This window comes from Coptis chinensis, chromosome 8 (assembly GCF_015680905.1).
Source record: "Coptis chinensis isolate HL-2020 chromosome 8, ASM1568090v1, whole genome shotgun sequence".
Classification (NCBI taxonomy): domain Eukaryota; kingdom Viridiplantae; phylum Streptophyta; class Magnoliopsida; order Ranunculales; family Ranunculaceae; genus Coptis; species Coptis chinensis.
This window is the reverse complement of record NC_141463.1, coordinates 53,217,860-53,231,250: the sequence shown is the minus strand read 5'-3', so window position 1 is coordinate 53,231,250 and position 13,391 is coordinate 53,217,860.

Below are 13,391 nucleotides of genomic sequence, written 5' to 3'. Positions count from 1 at the left end.
GGCGTAAGACAAATATACCAAAAACGCTTTTTAACGAACAATTCCCAACCTTATCGAACATAATGGAATTGTTAAGTACAAGGACCCCGGTAGATCCTATCATCGCATACAATGCACCTTAGGAGATTCCTATCGACGACCACCGTTATTAGACACGGGGGCTAGTGTTAACTTACTCCCATTTTATTTGTATAGACAAATAGGTCTAGACAAGATGCAACCCACTAAAATGGCGTTGCAATTAGCTGATCGGTCTATTAAGTATCCTAAGGGTGTAGTCGAAAATGTGTTGGTAAAAGTTCGGGATTTCTACTATCCAGGCTGATTTTGTAGTCCTCGATCAGTAAGTCGCTAACGACTGGTGTCGATTATTTTTAAGGCCCTTTCACGGCAACTGCCAATGCGCTCATTAATTGCCGTGATGGTTCAATGTCCATGTCTTTTGGCCATCTTGCTGTTGAAGTCAATGTTTTTAAAACAAGGACACAGTTACCCGATTCGTCTATGGATGGAGAGGTTAGCATGATCGAGAGCTTCGCTCGAGATTATTTCAACAACACGTTCCCTGATAATCATATGCCAAACATTCTTTCCTTTGGAAAGTCAGACTCCAACATTTCCATTCCTACACTAGTCAATACACATATTAGTGATGAGGACGGGATAGATGACTTTCTCAAAGATGTAGAGGACTACCATAGTAATGTGGATATGACCAATCTTGATGAGGAATTTGATGAGTTTCTTCGAGTAGGTGACAATTCACCTTATCAAGAACTAACTTGCACAACATCCACCCCGATTCCCCTCCTTCCACCCTTTCAAAGGAATCTCGAGTTTGCACTCGATCCTTTTGTTTCTCCTGTGCTTCATAATTTTTTAAATCCTCCTAGCAAACGGATACTTCAGAAGGACAAACTACTTGACACCTTCATTTTCAGAATTGAGGCGGTCCCTACACACACAATGAATGAGTTCAAGATTACTAAAACCACATCCTCGATTGTTAATGCGGGCTGTCTTTCTACAACTTTTCCATATCCACCATATTCTCCACAACCATTCACTTTTCCACACTTATTTACTAAAACACCCACGCATTCAAAAATGAAAAAGAAGGTGCATGATAGGTTACACAATAGGGTTATCCGACTTCGTTTGGATTCCACTAGGCTGTGTCGTAGGAAATCTTGGTGTTTCATTGTGTTTGGATATGTTTTCTGTGATATTTATTTATGGAATGATCCACAACTATTTCGGTTGTTGATATATGATCAACTGCATGTTCATACATATGTTTTAGATAAAGTCTTGAGTATCTGACTATAAACGACTCAAATTTCTGTGTTGGTGCATTTCCTTTCATTCCAATATATTGGTGAGTGCACCATTAAGGTAACCGGGCCCTCCCTATGGAGTGTGTGGCTGTAAGTACCGGATCCTAAGTCCACGGTTCACATAGTTCACGTTTTCCACTCTTGCATGTTTTTCTCGGATTTTTGAGTCATGTTTCTCTATGGTGTGAATTATGTCTTTATTGGTTATTGTTTTTCCTTCTAAAACTAAAATAAAAAATAAAAATAAAATAAACATAGTAATCTAGGAAGTCTCGGGAATCTGACTTTAAAAGACCCACTGCTAAAAACAAATTTTCTAAGCTTCGTTGTAAAAATTTGTTTGGGGTCAAGTGTTGTTAAATGTTTCCGCATACTAAAATGTTTTATGTCCCATTAGAGTTGTTTAGGCCGTTTTATTGTATTACGATTCGGATTGACATGATCTATTCATTTAGATTTCATTCGTTAAGCATAACTTACGTCATGCACGCACTTCGAGGCAGTTTCCACTATCTCGTATGTCATCTGAAGTCGGAATAGAGTGTTTTATGGATCATTGGATAGGAAATTCTCTCCTGATCATTTCCATATCTCATTCGCAAAAATCGGACATGTAACTAAGCGGGAATTTTTTTGAAATTAGCGAAAAAATCGAAAAAATCAAAAATTTCGATTTTGGGCTTGGCCCAACCAGCCCATGGAGAAGGCTTCGGCTCTTACCTTCTCACGAAACAGTTCATCGCGTTCTTCATCTTCCACTGCCATTAACGCCAAGCTTAAAGTTCAAAACCCTAGCAAAAATAAAATTTAAAAAGAAAATCCAATAAACCCAGCCCAATATCAAATCCTAACCCAAATCTTCTACAACCAAACCACCACAACCCCACCCGATTTTAAGCACTAAAACCACCGAAATTTATAAAATTGGTCTTTGCTGCCGCCACCACTCCATCACCACCACTGTTCTTTAGGTCGATCAAGCTAATCCACCACCACCACATCATATTTAGACCCTCACTCCATTCCAAACACTAGATGGCTCAACGCCGAATCATGCCGGAGCAAGTTTTCATGCCGACCATTTCGGCGCCGTTTTTACGGTGTGAAATGGCTAGTAGAACTGGAATAGTCTCGGTACTTTCGATCAAGACTTCTACCACGAAGACTTGGTCCGACGATTCTACAACACTAGGGAGTTGGAGGGAGTAGGATTTTTGTGATGGTCGAAGAAGAGAAGGGAGTTGACTACGGGCTGTTATCGAGATTCTAGGCATTCCGCCTAGAATCAATCTGATGCCACTTTACAGGATCCTCGGTTTTGAGGGGTAGAGCCGTTGATGGGCGTTATCTTGTCATCAATGGGAGTTACAATCCAAACTCCCATTGTGTTCGCCAGCATCCTCGGGACCAAACCTGGCTACATTTCGGTGGATTGGTCGGAATGTCCTAGGCAAGGACAAGGTCATTGACATCGGTCCGACTGCCTCCCGTCCTATGGGTACTCGGGAGCGAAGTATGATTTCTGCATCCCGGAGTTTTTGGCTGAACATTATTAGGGGTTTGGAAGGTCTTTGGCACCTCTCTCCGTGCTTATTACTAAGATCATCTTTGAAGATGAAAGCAACTCCCGCATCCGAGAGGATTTACATTACCCCGCACCGTAACCCGCGTATCTATAGGGAGTGTGCCCAACAAGTATGGAGGAGGGCTGAGGATAGAGAGGAAGAAGAAGAGGAGGTGGGGGACAGCGGGATGATTCGGAGGAGGATGAGGAGGATGGGACTTGCTTTGATACGGATGCCTTCAGAGGTGTTGGTTTTGATCTTTGGCGCATGACTATGCTTCATAGGGGCATCGCGTTCACTCAACACTCTCTGTCGCAGACCTCCGGACTCGACAGGCGACCATTCATCACAACCGAGATCCGCACCCGGAGGGAGGATGAGAGATGGGAGCGGCGGGTGAGATGGAAGAAGCCCCAGCCGGTTTAGAGTGGATATGCTAGCACGCTTCCCACCTCATCTGGACTCGCCTCGAGGACACGGCTACGAGGCATGCGCGTCGCCGAAGGACGACTGCTGCTGGACCTTCGGAGCCCGGGAGCCACCACTAGAGATCGCGTGCCCTCGGCCACCAGCGGCGAGGAGTTTAGAGAGGATGAGGAGTGATAGTGGTAGTTATTTTTTGTTTTATAAGTTGTTGTTTTATTTATTTTTGTTGTTTTATTGTAATGTAATTTTTATTCTCGTAATTTGAATTTTGTAAGTGAAAGGACCTCCGAATGAAAATTTTAATATAGGGGTTATGTTAGGTTTGTGTGCTTGTTTCATTTTGACCCCACCTTCCCAACTTGTTTGGGGGTGGTTTTATCATTTCAAGCTGTATTTTTTATAAAAAAAAACCCTAGTGTTAGAATTTACTGCGGAGTAAGGTGAAAATATGGTCGTTTAGGCATATCTATGATTGAGAATCATTGTAGGATGAAATCTACACTAAATACGTACATTCAGTCATAAAATCCAAATAAGAGATACTGGGTTTGAATTAGAATCCAGGATATGAGTTGTTTCCGTTTTCGAGTTTGGAAATTTTAGGATTTCCGGAAACTGCCGTAATTAGTTTTGGCAACTTTCCGATCCATTCTAGCAACTTTAAACCTATATAAACTTGATACAATCTATCCTCACAACTCACACTACACCTAAAATCCATCACTCACCCTTCACACCCGCGATTCCCACGTTTCGTCTCCATTTTCACAAAATCAGAACTTCGGGCCAGGCTTCTAGTGAAGCGGCCTTCTACTACACTACGTCGAGAAAAATTTGCTCAGGCTTTAGCGCCAAGTCAAAAGCGACCAGCTAAGTTCTGGAATTCAAAAAATACAAAAGCCAGCGCTAGTTAGTTAGCCCAGTTGGCTAGTTGAGCAGCGACCGACTTCGGGACCAGAAAAATTCCAGTTTTTAGCGTTACAGTGCCGGTCGTTTTGCAGCTATTCAGAACATAGTTTTGAGATGACATCTCCCATAATAATACCGAACGTCTCTTTGAAGATTTGTTCCAAAGCACTACTTACGGTGCTTGGTTTCGCGAGGTGATCACATACGTTGGCTGGGAACCTCTTATGGTAAGACCGGCTGAACTTTATTCTCCAGCACTTGCATCTTATTTTTATAATAACTGCATTTTCTTTGAGAGACCGGATGGAGAACAAGTGTTCTCCATCACCATTGACGATGAACCAATGGAAATTACTAGGTTCTTGCTAGCATTTGTTCTTGGACTTGCTATGCCCGCTGAGATACAAGACCCATGGTGCTATTGGGTCGATAATATGCATGTCTATACTTAAGAGTCTTTGCACGAGGCTTATGGGGCAGGCATTTTCCGATTGAGGACCAAGGGGACTATAACGCGTTGCCCTTGGTAGCCCCGTCCATGAACATAGGAACTGTTATGTTTTGGATTATGCTAAACATCTTAGGGGAATGGCGTTTTTTTCTTACGTGAATGACGCCACTTGCAGCGTTTTTCCTTGCTTTAGCCAATGGACGCCGGTTCTATGACCTTCCCAGGACTTTGATGTCTAGTTTAGCACGAGCCCATACCATGAGGCATAAGTACCTTCTTATGCCTGTTCTAATTTCACGTATTATGCTATGTTTCTTTCCTGTTTTTTGTACACGTTTCACGGATTGGATTAAGGTAGACACGGTGCGACCCACCAATAGTATTATTCGATCTTTCCGTGCAATGACTTGGCATGGGTGGCGGATACAACCTCACCAGGTTGCACCCTACACCCCATCAGACCAAGTGGCACTTAATAGGTTAGCAACCATAGATGATAAATGGCGTGAAGCCTGGCAAATTATCATAGCATGGCAGGACGCGAATGAACCTCACTTCTTTATAGAAGTAGAGGATGATGAAGATGACGAATAACAACGGGAGTGGAGGTAAGTTTTAGTTCTGTTAGTGTCTGCTTATGTCCCAAGCAATTTAATTATGTTAACCCCATAATGGGTAGAACTCTTATAGAGTTGTGTGGGTTTTATTTCCTATATTAGTGCGCCCTAACTTTGTTTTGCGGATGTTCCCGAATTTCACGCGTTTCAATGGTATTTTTCCTACCCTCTTTATTTAAATGCTTTGAGGACAAAGCATGCTTTTTGTTTGGGGGCATAGAAAACGCGTGTAATTAAGACATCTGATACGATATAGATAGACATAATATGCATTTGTTTTCTAGTTAAAATTTCAAAAATTTAAAAATATAAATAAATAAGTCATGCTATACACTTAGGAATATTGGTATTCTTTCTTTCTCCATGCTTTTAACAATCTAGAAGTCTCACATAGCTGTTGCATCAGAATAATTGTTAGAAACTTAGGTTAATACGTAGGTAATAATCTTTGCATCTATCTATAAATATATTACATGAGTATCTATGATTGCTAGCAGTAAGTTTCTGAAATCTAGGATAGAGTACTTATTCTACAAATCCTGTGAGAATATAGCCTAAAGCCTTATATGAGCGAAACATTTGAGAAATGACACAAGGGAGAAGTAAAATCCGGATAGAGAAATCACACGTCCACTTGCTTGATCACTAAACCATATCCTAAGTGAGAATTTAGGCCGCTCTTTGGATCGATATAAATTTAAATTCAAACCTATGAATTATTTTCCGCTAGTCGCCACTCTGAGCCTTTCATTAGCCCTTCCATAAACCACAATTCCTTTACCCTGTTACAAAAACAAAAACAAAATAAAAAAAAAAAAAAAAAAATAAAAAAAAAAATAAACCTACCAATTTAGAATAAGTCCGAGAATAGAATGAGTGAAGAAAGAAGAAGAGAAAAACACGTGTAACAAAAAATTGTTAGTTGCTTCAGAAAATAAAGAAAAGAAGTTTCCATCCAAAGAAAAGAAAAATAGAAATAAAATAAAAACTCCAAAAAAATAGAATAAAAGGGAGTCAAAAGCCAAAGAAAAAAAAAAGAAAAATATGGCTAAGGATGGAAACAAAGTATAGAAGAAAAAAGAAAATAACAAGGTTTTCTCTAAGTTACATAATCTGAAGACTCTATTATCTCGGACTTGTCCTTTAGAATATCCATTTCCTTCCTTCTTAAACCACCTCCTAATCCCCAAGTAACACCTAATAAAGACCTCTAGCTCAATTAGGAATAGGTTAGTGTGATAGTAAGTGGCAGATGTGTTTGATCGACCCCGCTTCCTTGTTGTCATTGAGATTGTAAGGTAAAGTGTGTGCTTGTGTATTAATCGGAGTAGCTTTAAACTTGAGTGGAAAAATCAGAGTGTTGTTTCTTGACTATTATTGTGAGAACCTACTTAAGGACGCTATTCCGAAGTTCTCGAAACAAACCCGCTAAACATTTGATAGTACTACTCATTGTATATATGTTTATTGTAGATGATTGATTATTATGCATATATTAACTTAGGGTTTTGACTGGTTATTCTTATGTAATTGCTAGAGAGATGTATAGATAGTTGAGCATGAATAAGGAAACAATAGTTTTATTTTCTTAGTCGTTTTGAAGTATAGATGAAGTTTGTGAGTACCTTCATTTGGAAAACTCTCACGAGGCTATAACTTCGTCCACTAGGGAATTCCTAGTGGTTTAAGGCCTTGTTGCATATGGTCAATGCAATCGCGCACTCAAATAAACGAGATTAGGTAGAACTCCATTTTTGGTCACTTATTCTAATTTCTCATCTTTGCTTGAGGACAAGCAAAATCTTTGTTTGGGGGTGGTTTGATAAGAGCCCAAAACTGTAGTTTTAACCCCTTAATAATCATCTTGTTAGACCAATTATGTGAATAATAAGTAAGAGTTAATACTGATTAAGTGTTTTTATGCATTTCGGGCTTCAAAGTCCATTATGTGCGAGAAATGTGCCACTTTAGCGAGATAAAGGAGCAAAAAAGTCGCCAGAACTTCGAATGCCATATCTTTGGACTCAGACCTCGGATTGAGGCCTACCTTATGTCAAAACGACCGGCTCGGAAAGAGCTTTGCAATGGTCCAAGCCTTGACCCAATCAGAGGAGCAAAAGTGGACGAAAAGTCTGTGGAAGCCAACTGCAGCTGAAGAGGCCTTTTTGGACTGAAAGAATTGGGTTTTGGGCCTGATTCTCTGGCCCAAACCATGGCTCCAAGCCCATGCACGATTTTTGGATCTGAATGTATAAAAACAAAAGCTTAATTCTTTGTTAAGGGTAGATTAATTAGTGGAGAATTAGGGTAGATAGCTTAGAATAGAAAGTAGCCATTAAAATAGCTTCTAGATCTAGATTTAATTGTTTTCTTTAATTAGTTTCAAATCCCTTATTAGATTAAACCTTTGGATCTTGTTCTTCAAATTAATTAGATCAATAAAGTAGTATTTCTTATCAATTTCGATTTTTGTCAAATCCAATTCTAGATCTAATTTCAATTCATGTCCTTATTTCAATTTAGTCATTAAATTAGATTTCATTATTGTTAAATTAAGTAAATTTCAATGCTTTATATTATGTTTAGTTTTAATCTAAATGGAAATGATTCTTGGAATGATTCAAGGCTAAACCTCCATTAGAGGGGGTTGTGAAGCCTTGATGAAAGCTTGAGTCCGATTATCGTAGAGTCGCAGTATTTTCTATTCCACTCTAGAAATGATTAGTTCACCATGAGAATGGGTTTAATTGTTCACATGCTAGTTATGATTGGTAGAAATGCCATGTATAATTAGGGATTAGGAATAACTAAATTTTAGAAGGCGATTCAATTCGGATTGGATTACGATTAAATTCGTCGTTAGTGGATTAAGTTGAGTTAAGGTGGAATCAATCCCCCTCTAACTCCTTATCATAGAATCAACGTAGCCTTCCCATAATTATTTAGATAATCGACTAGTTGCATCTTGTGGGTAGTTGCATCGTAGTATAATTCCCTTCGTAAAACTCTCATAGACTTAAAAACGACTAGTTAGATTAGAAAACATCCATGCTAGAGCACTAGGAGTGGAACGAACTTATCTACTCCACTATATCTCATAGGATTGAGAGTAGAATTCTTTGATAACTCAAGCACGTAAAAGTACAAGTTTAGTTTACTTACGTTGTGAATTCATAGTTCATTTCGTAGGTAGACTACTTCATTTTACAGTTATCACATATCCTACATCAAGTTCAAAAATTAATATATTCAGTAACATATCCTAACATAACATAGGAGAACTAATAAAAAAAAAACACTGTGACAAGGCCATATTAACTGTCCAAATGTGGGATTTACCACCAAATATTGGTCTCACATAATGGAAGAAAACAATAGCTATGAAAACATAACTAGAACTCAATACGATGAAAGCTAAAGCTTTAAATTTGAAAAGTCGAACTTTTTATCCAAAAATAACGTAAATTGGATTAAAACCTCATATATATATACAATATTCTAACAATAGAAAAGTCGAATCAATTAATCAAATATTCTTACGATATTTAGATTTAAATAAAATAATGAACTGCTTCAAATCACAAAAAAATATACGATTTCTTAAACAAATCTCTAAAATAAAACGTGGGGAAGAAGATAATGGATTACCTGAAGGTAAAGTAAGCAATGGAGGAGGCAGAAGCAGTGAAGAAGAAGAAGAAGGCAACCGGTGAAGAAGAAGGCAGAGCAACTGGCGGTGGCAAAGAATCGGGTGGTGAAGAAGAAGAAGAAGCAAAAAATCGGCGGTGGCAAGTGGAATGGCATGGCGAAGCGGGCGTGAAGAAGAAGAAGAAGGGAATGGTGCGGCAGCCGGTGAAAAGGATTTGGGTTTTCGGTTTCTCTTTTTGTTATTTGAGATTCAAACTTTCACCAAAATAAACAAGCGAAAGAACCGCGGGAACGCTATCTATTTTCTATTTTTTTTTTTTTTTTTAATAAAAATAATTATTTAATGTTTTAAATAGCCTTTTTGCAGCCATCGACGCCAAACACTTAATTAAAGCCACGCGCAAAATTTGTTCGCTACGAAAGGTCTGACTTAAAGCCACGACCACATTGAAACGGTTGCAAAAAATGCACCTTTTGCAACAAAAGGATAATCACGAGGCAAAAAGGTACTTCTTGCCACATATTTAGTTTGTCGTGGCAACAAGTAAGATATAGCCACCAAACTCCTAGCCGCGGCAATATGTCCGAGGCTAAAAGTCACTTTTTTGGTAGTGTGGTCATGCTTGCCAAGGGAATGGTGACGTCACGCCATGCCACATGGCCATTTCCTTCTCGTTTAATCTCAAGACTATCACCGTAAGTTTCACGAAACGCTTGCCACTGAAAGGCACGGTAAGAATTATGATAGATGTAATGCCATGATGCAACAAGTTCTTGAAATGGAAGATCCAAAGTTAGTACAAGTTGTTGTTCATAAAAGATATGAGCTGTGTCACCAACTAGGATTGTGAACCCGTCTAAGTAGAAACCATGTGCATGGTTGAAAGCTGGTGTGTCTTCCATATTAGCATAAAAGTATGCAGCCAAACTCGGAGAATAAGTTTGGTCAGGTTGAAGAATTAGGGAAGACCATCCGATGTTTGTAATGTAGTCACGGAAGAGATGGCCATAGGTATTGGAATCCATCATAGACTGAAAGGATTGCTCAGGAATGAGTTTGGGAGGTACCATGTTTGATGAAGATGAAATTGATGAAGATGCCATAGTGGATGAAGTAAAGAAATAGGTAATGACAAAGGCAAACTGGATGGATAAATGAGTATGTAAGGGAATAAACCCTCCTGTAAGCACATGTTAAATTATATTAGTCACACCGCAAATGATGACAATCCTATTAAGCATTTCATACAAAAGAAGACACAAAAGTAAGACAAAATTCATAATACAACGAAAAATGTAATAACATATACGAGTATTTATTTATTGACTTAGTAATATTAGAAAATTATGGATTGTTATGTTGATCTTGGAGATGCATATCGTGCACCAGACTGTTTAGTTCTTCCATTTGTTGGCGAGTTGCATCTGAATGTCCCCTTGGCTGGCAGAGAGTACAGTTTGATTTTCCATTAGGAGAGCGTAATTTTGCAAGGACTGAGAATGATTTTCCAAGATCTCCTCCTGTTAGACATCATGCGTTGCTTGACGATCTTGGAAATCCTGAAGAATTGTGATGATGATATTCTTACGAGCGTGTAGTTCCCTCAAACCCTGATGAAGAAGTTTAATGCCTTCCATGGGATTAATAATGTTCAGCATGGCATTTTCATCAAATAAATGGTCAAAATTTGAGCTTGGGTCGTTCTGTTCCTCTATCAGAGTATCAGGAGTCCAAAAACCAACGGAGTAATCTGTTTGGAGTACTTTTATTTGTGCTCTTTGAAGGGGTGTCTTTGGAGAAATTACTGGATAACCCCAACGTATCATAATCTGCGTTACTAAAGTGGGTAGGGGTGCTGACCTTCTTGTTTTCTTGGTGATTACGTTCCAGAGGTGTTGGATTAGATAAAAGTCATCTCTTTGAGTCTGCAAAATCCAAAGTAGGTGAAGTTGAGGCTTTGTGACTTCGATTGGTGTGATGTACCTACCACATTGTGTCCCAACGATTGGAGCACAACACGTTGATTCCGTTTCAAAAGAGCGTTGAAGAACAATGTGATGTGTATTTCCGACTTCGTCATGAGATCTGGTAGCTTCGTAGTAAAGTTTTGGCGGAATCAAATGATGACTCTTTAAAAGGGACCCCGGTATTCACCGGGATTTGAAGTATGTCGGAGATCATTTCCTTAGTCAATTTGAACGTTGTCCATAGGCATTGAGTAGAATTTTCCATTTTCAGATCCACTAAATTGGTAGAACATCAAAACCAATTCTCGGGGAATAACCAATTTGCTGAATGATATAGAAGAGTCAGATCCATCCATGACGTATGATTTCGGTGTCAAAATAAGGAGAAAACCGGCCATCTTCGAAAGTTTTCAGGTAGTCTTTCTCTGCCGTTATTTTTCTTGGTTGATCCATTGGTAGTATTACTGAGGGAAAGATAGAGAAAATTGTTTGAATAAGAATGGTTGAAAAAGAAGAGATTTATAGCCAATCTATGAGTCCATACCAATCTGGAGTCCAAGTGTAGTTAATGACCCATGTGATTATGAACAGCATCATAGATGATCCACAGTAAGGCTTGTCATGTCAGATATCCAAATACAAATAATAAGATGGTTCAATGTTAGAAAATACGGAGGAAAGTTTCACAGGGTAGTTAGACTTACACGTAATTTCAGAAATGATGATCATAACTCAGTAATAGAATATGGATAGAATAATCGGGCTGCATGTGTGACAAGTGTTATGCGTACCTTGTAACGTGTGTGATCTTCTCTAAACACCATATGTATCAATTAATTATTTTGGTGAGTTTTGGATGGCCTTTCTTTGTTATGGTTTGTTTATTTATTTACTTATTATTTTTTATTTTTTATTTTTTTTTTATTTTTTTTTTATTTTTTTTAGAGAGGAAAAGACAACTAATATACACAAATATTTAATACGAAACTTCTCCATTTAATACATAACCCGTACAAATGTGTGAGAATTATTTAACACACCATACTAATATACAAAATGAAAATCATAAAAAGAGATGGTTATATAGATCTAGATGTTCTGGATCATGTTATGCATGAGTGACAGGAGAATAATGATAAACACTGTTATCACGAATACTGTGATAGCCCATTCGCGTTGCTCCTTTTCCCATCGCTCTATTTGATTCATTATGTTCAAGAAATTGAGAATTTGTGAAAAAGAATTTGTGAAGAAGGAGAGAAGGGAATGAGTGAAAGTGGAAAAGGACAGTTGTATTTATAACTTGATTTCTAACCGCTGGGCATCTGACCATTGGAATCAGTCCGTTTGGTTCTGACCGTTGGGCTTTGAGAGTAGGCCCAATGCATCAAGGGACAACTAATATAGTAGGAATTACAATAATTGCATAACTTAAATAATTTATCATTCAAACCGTCTGGAGATACAAAATTATGAGAAATCAACCGATATATAATATTTTTATCACAAGAAAACTAAAAATGCAATGCATAAGGGAAATAAATAGCTACTGGGAATCCTCCGGGTTAGCAGAAGATGAACCAGGGGGTTTCTACGCCGGGCCACACCGCGACGAACAGATGGTGACCGGTGCGGAATGTGGCCTATAGATGCTTGAGTTGATCTTGGAATTGAAGCTGATTTGCCAACATCATTCTCTAGAAACGGCCTTGGCGATTTCGCATTTCTTGCTGGATGTTATTTTGGGAAGTAATCATCTCTTCTTGACGAAGAAACATCCTGCGCATACTAGTGTTCATGTGTCTCAAGGCTTCCATGGGAGTGTTGATTCGGTGCATGGTAGCCTCATTAAAACAGTCGGGTAGTGAAGGGGGAGGAGGAGGTACGTTATCACGTTCAATGTCATCTCTAGCTACTGGGTCCCAGTGGTCCAGAACACAAGTCTCAAAAATTCCGAAATTCTTGAAAGACCTCGTTGGAATGAAAGGAGTAGCGGACTGGAACCCTAAATTAAGCATAAGCTGAGTAACAAGTACGACAAAGAGGAGTGACTGTTTGTTTGACGCGTCAGAAGAATATGGCCCAGAAAATGGACCATACGAAAGTGTGCTTCTTCTCTGGAGGATCCACAGCAGGTGCAAGAATGTCTTGTTCACGTCAGACGTCTTTGAAGTGCCAATGACGTTGCAAGCCAACCATTGAGTGACGGCTAGTTGGTTTTGTCTGAGCGAGTGCGGTACACGCAGTTCGAGCCATCATTGTACTCTCCCTCGAGAAGCGTGTCAAATATCAAATCCCTCGTACTCGGATACTCTGACAATAACAGGGTCGGACTATCAGAGTTTATCGGAATCTGTGCTGTATTCGAAATTAACTCCAGCGTGAGTTCACGTTCCAACCCATCCGCCATAATCCAAAATTCATCACCCCTGAAACCTCCATTGTTGTAAAATTTCAACACTAAATCTTC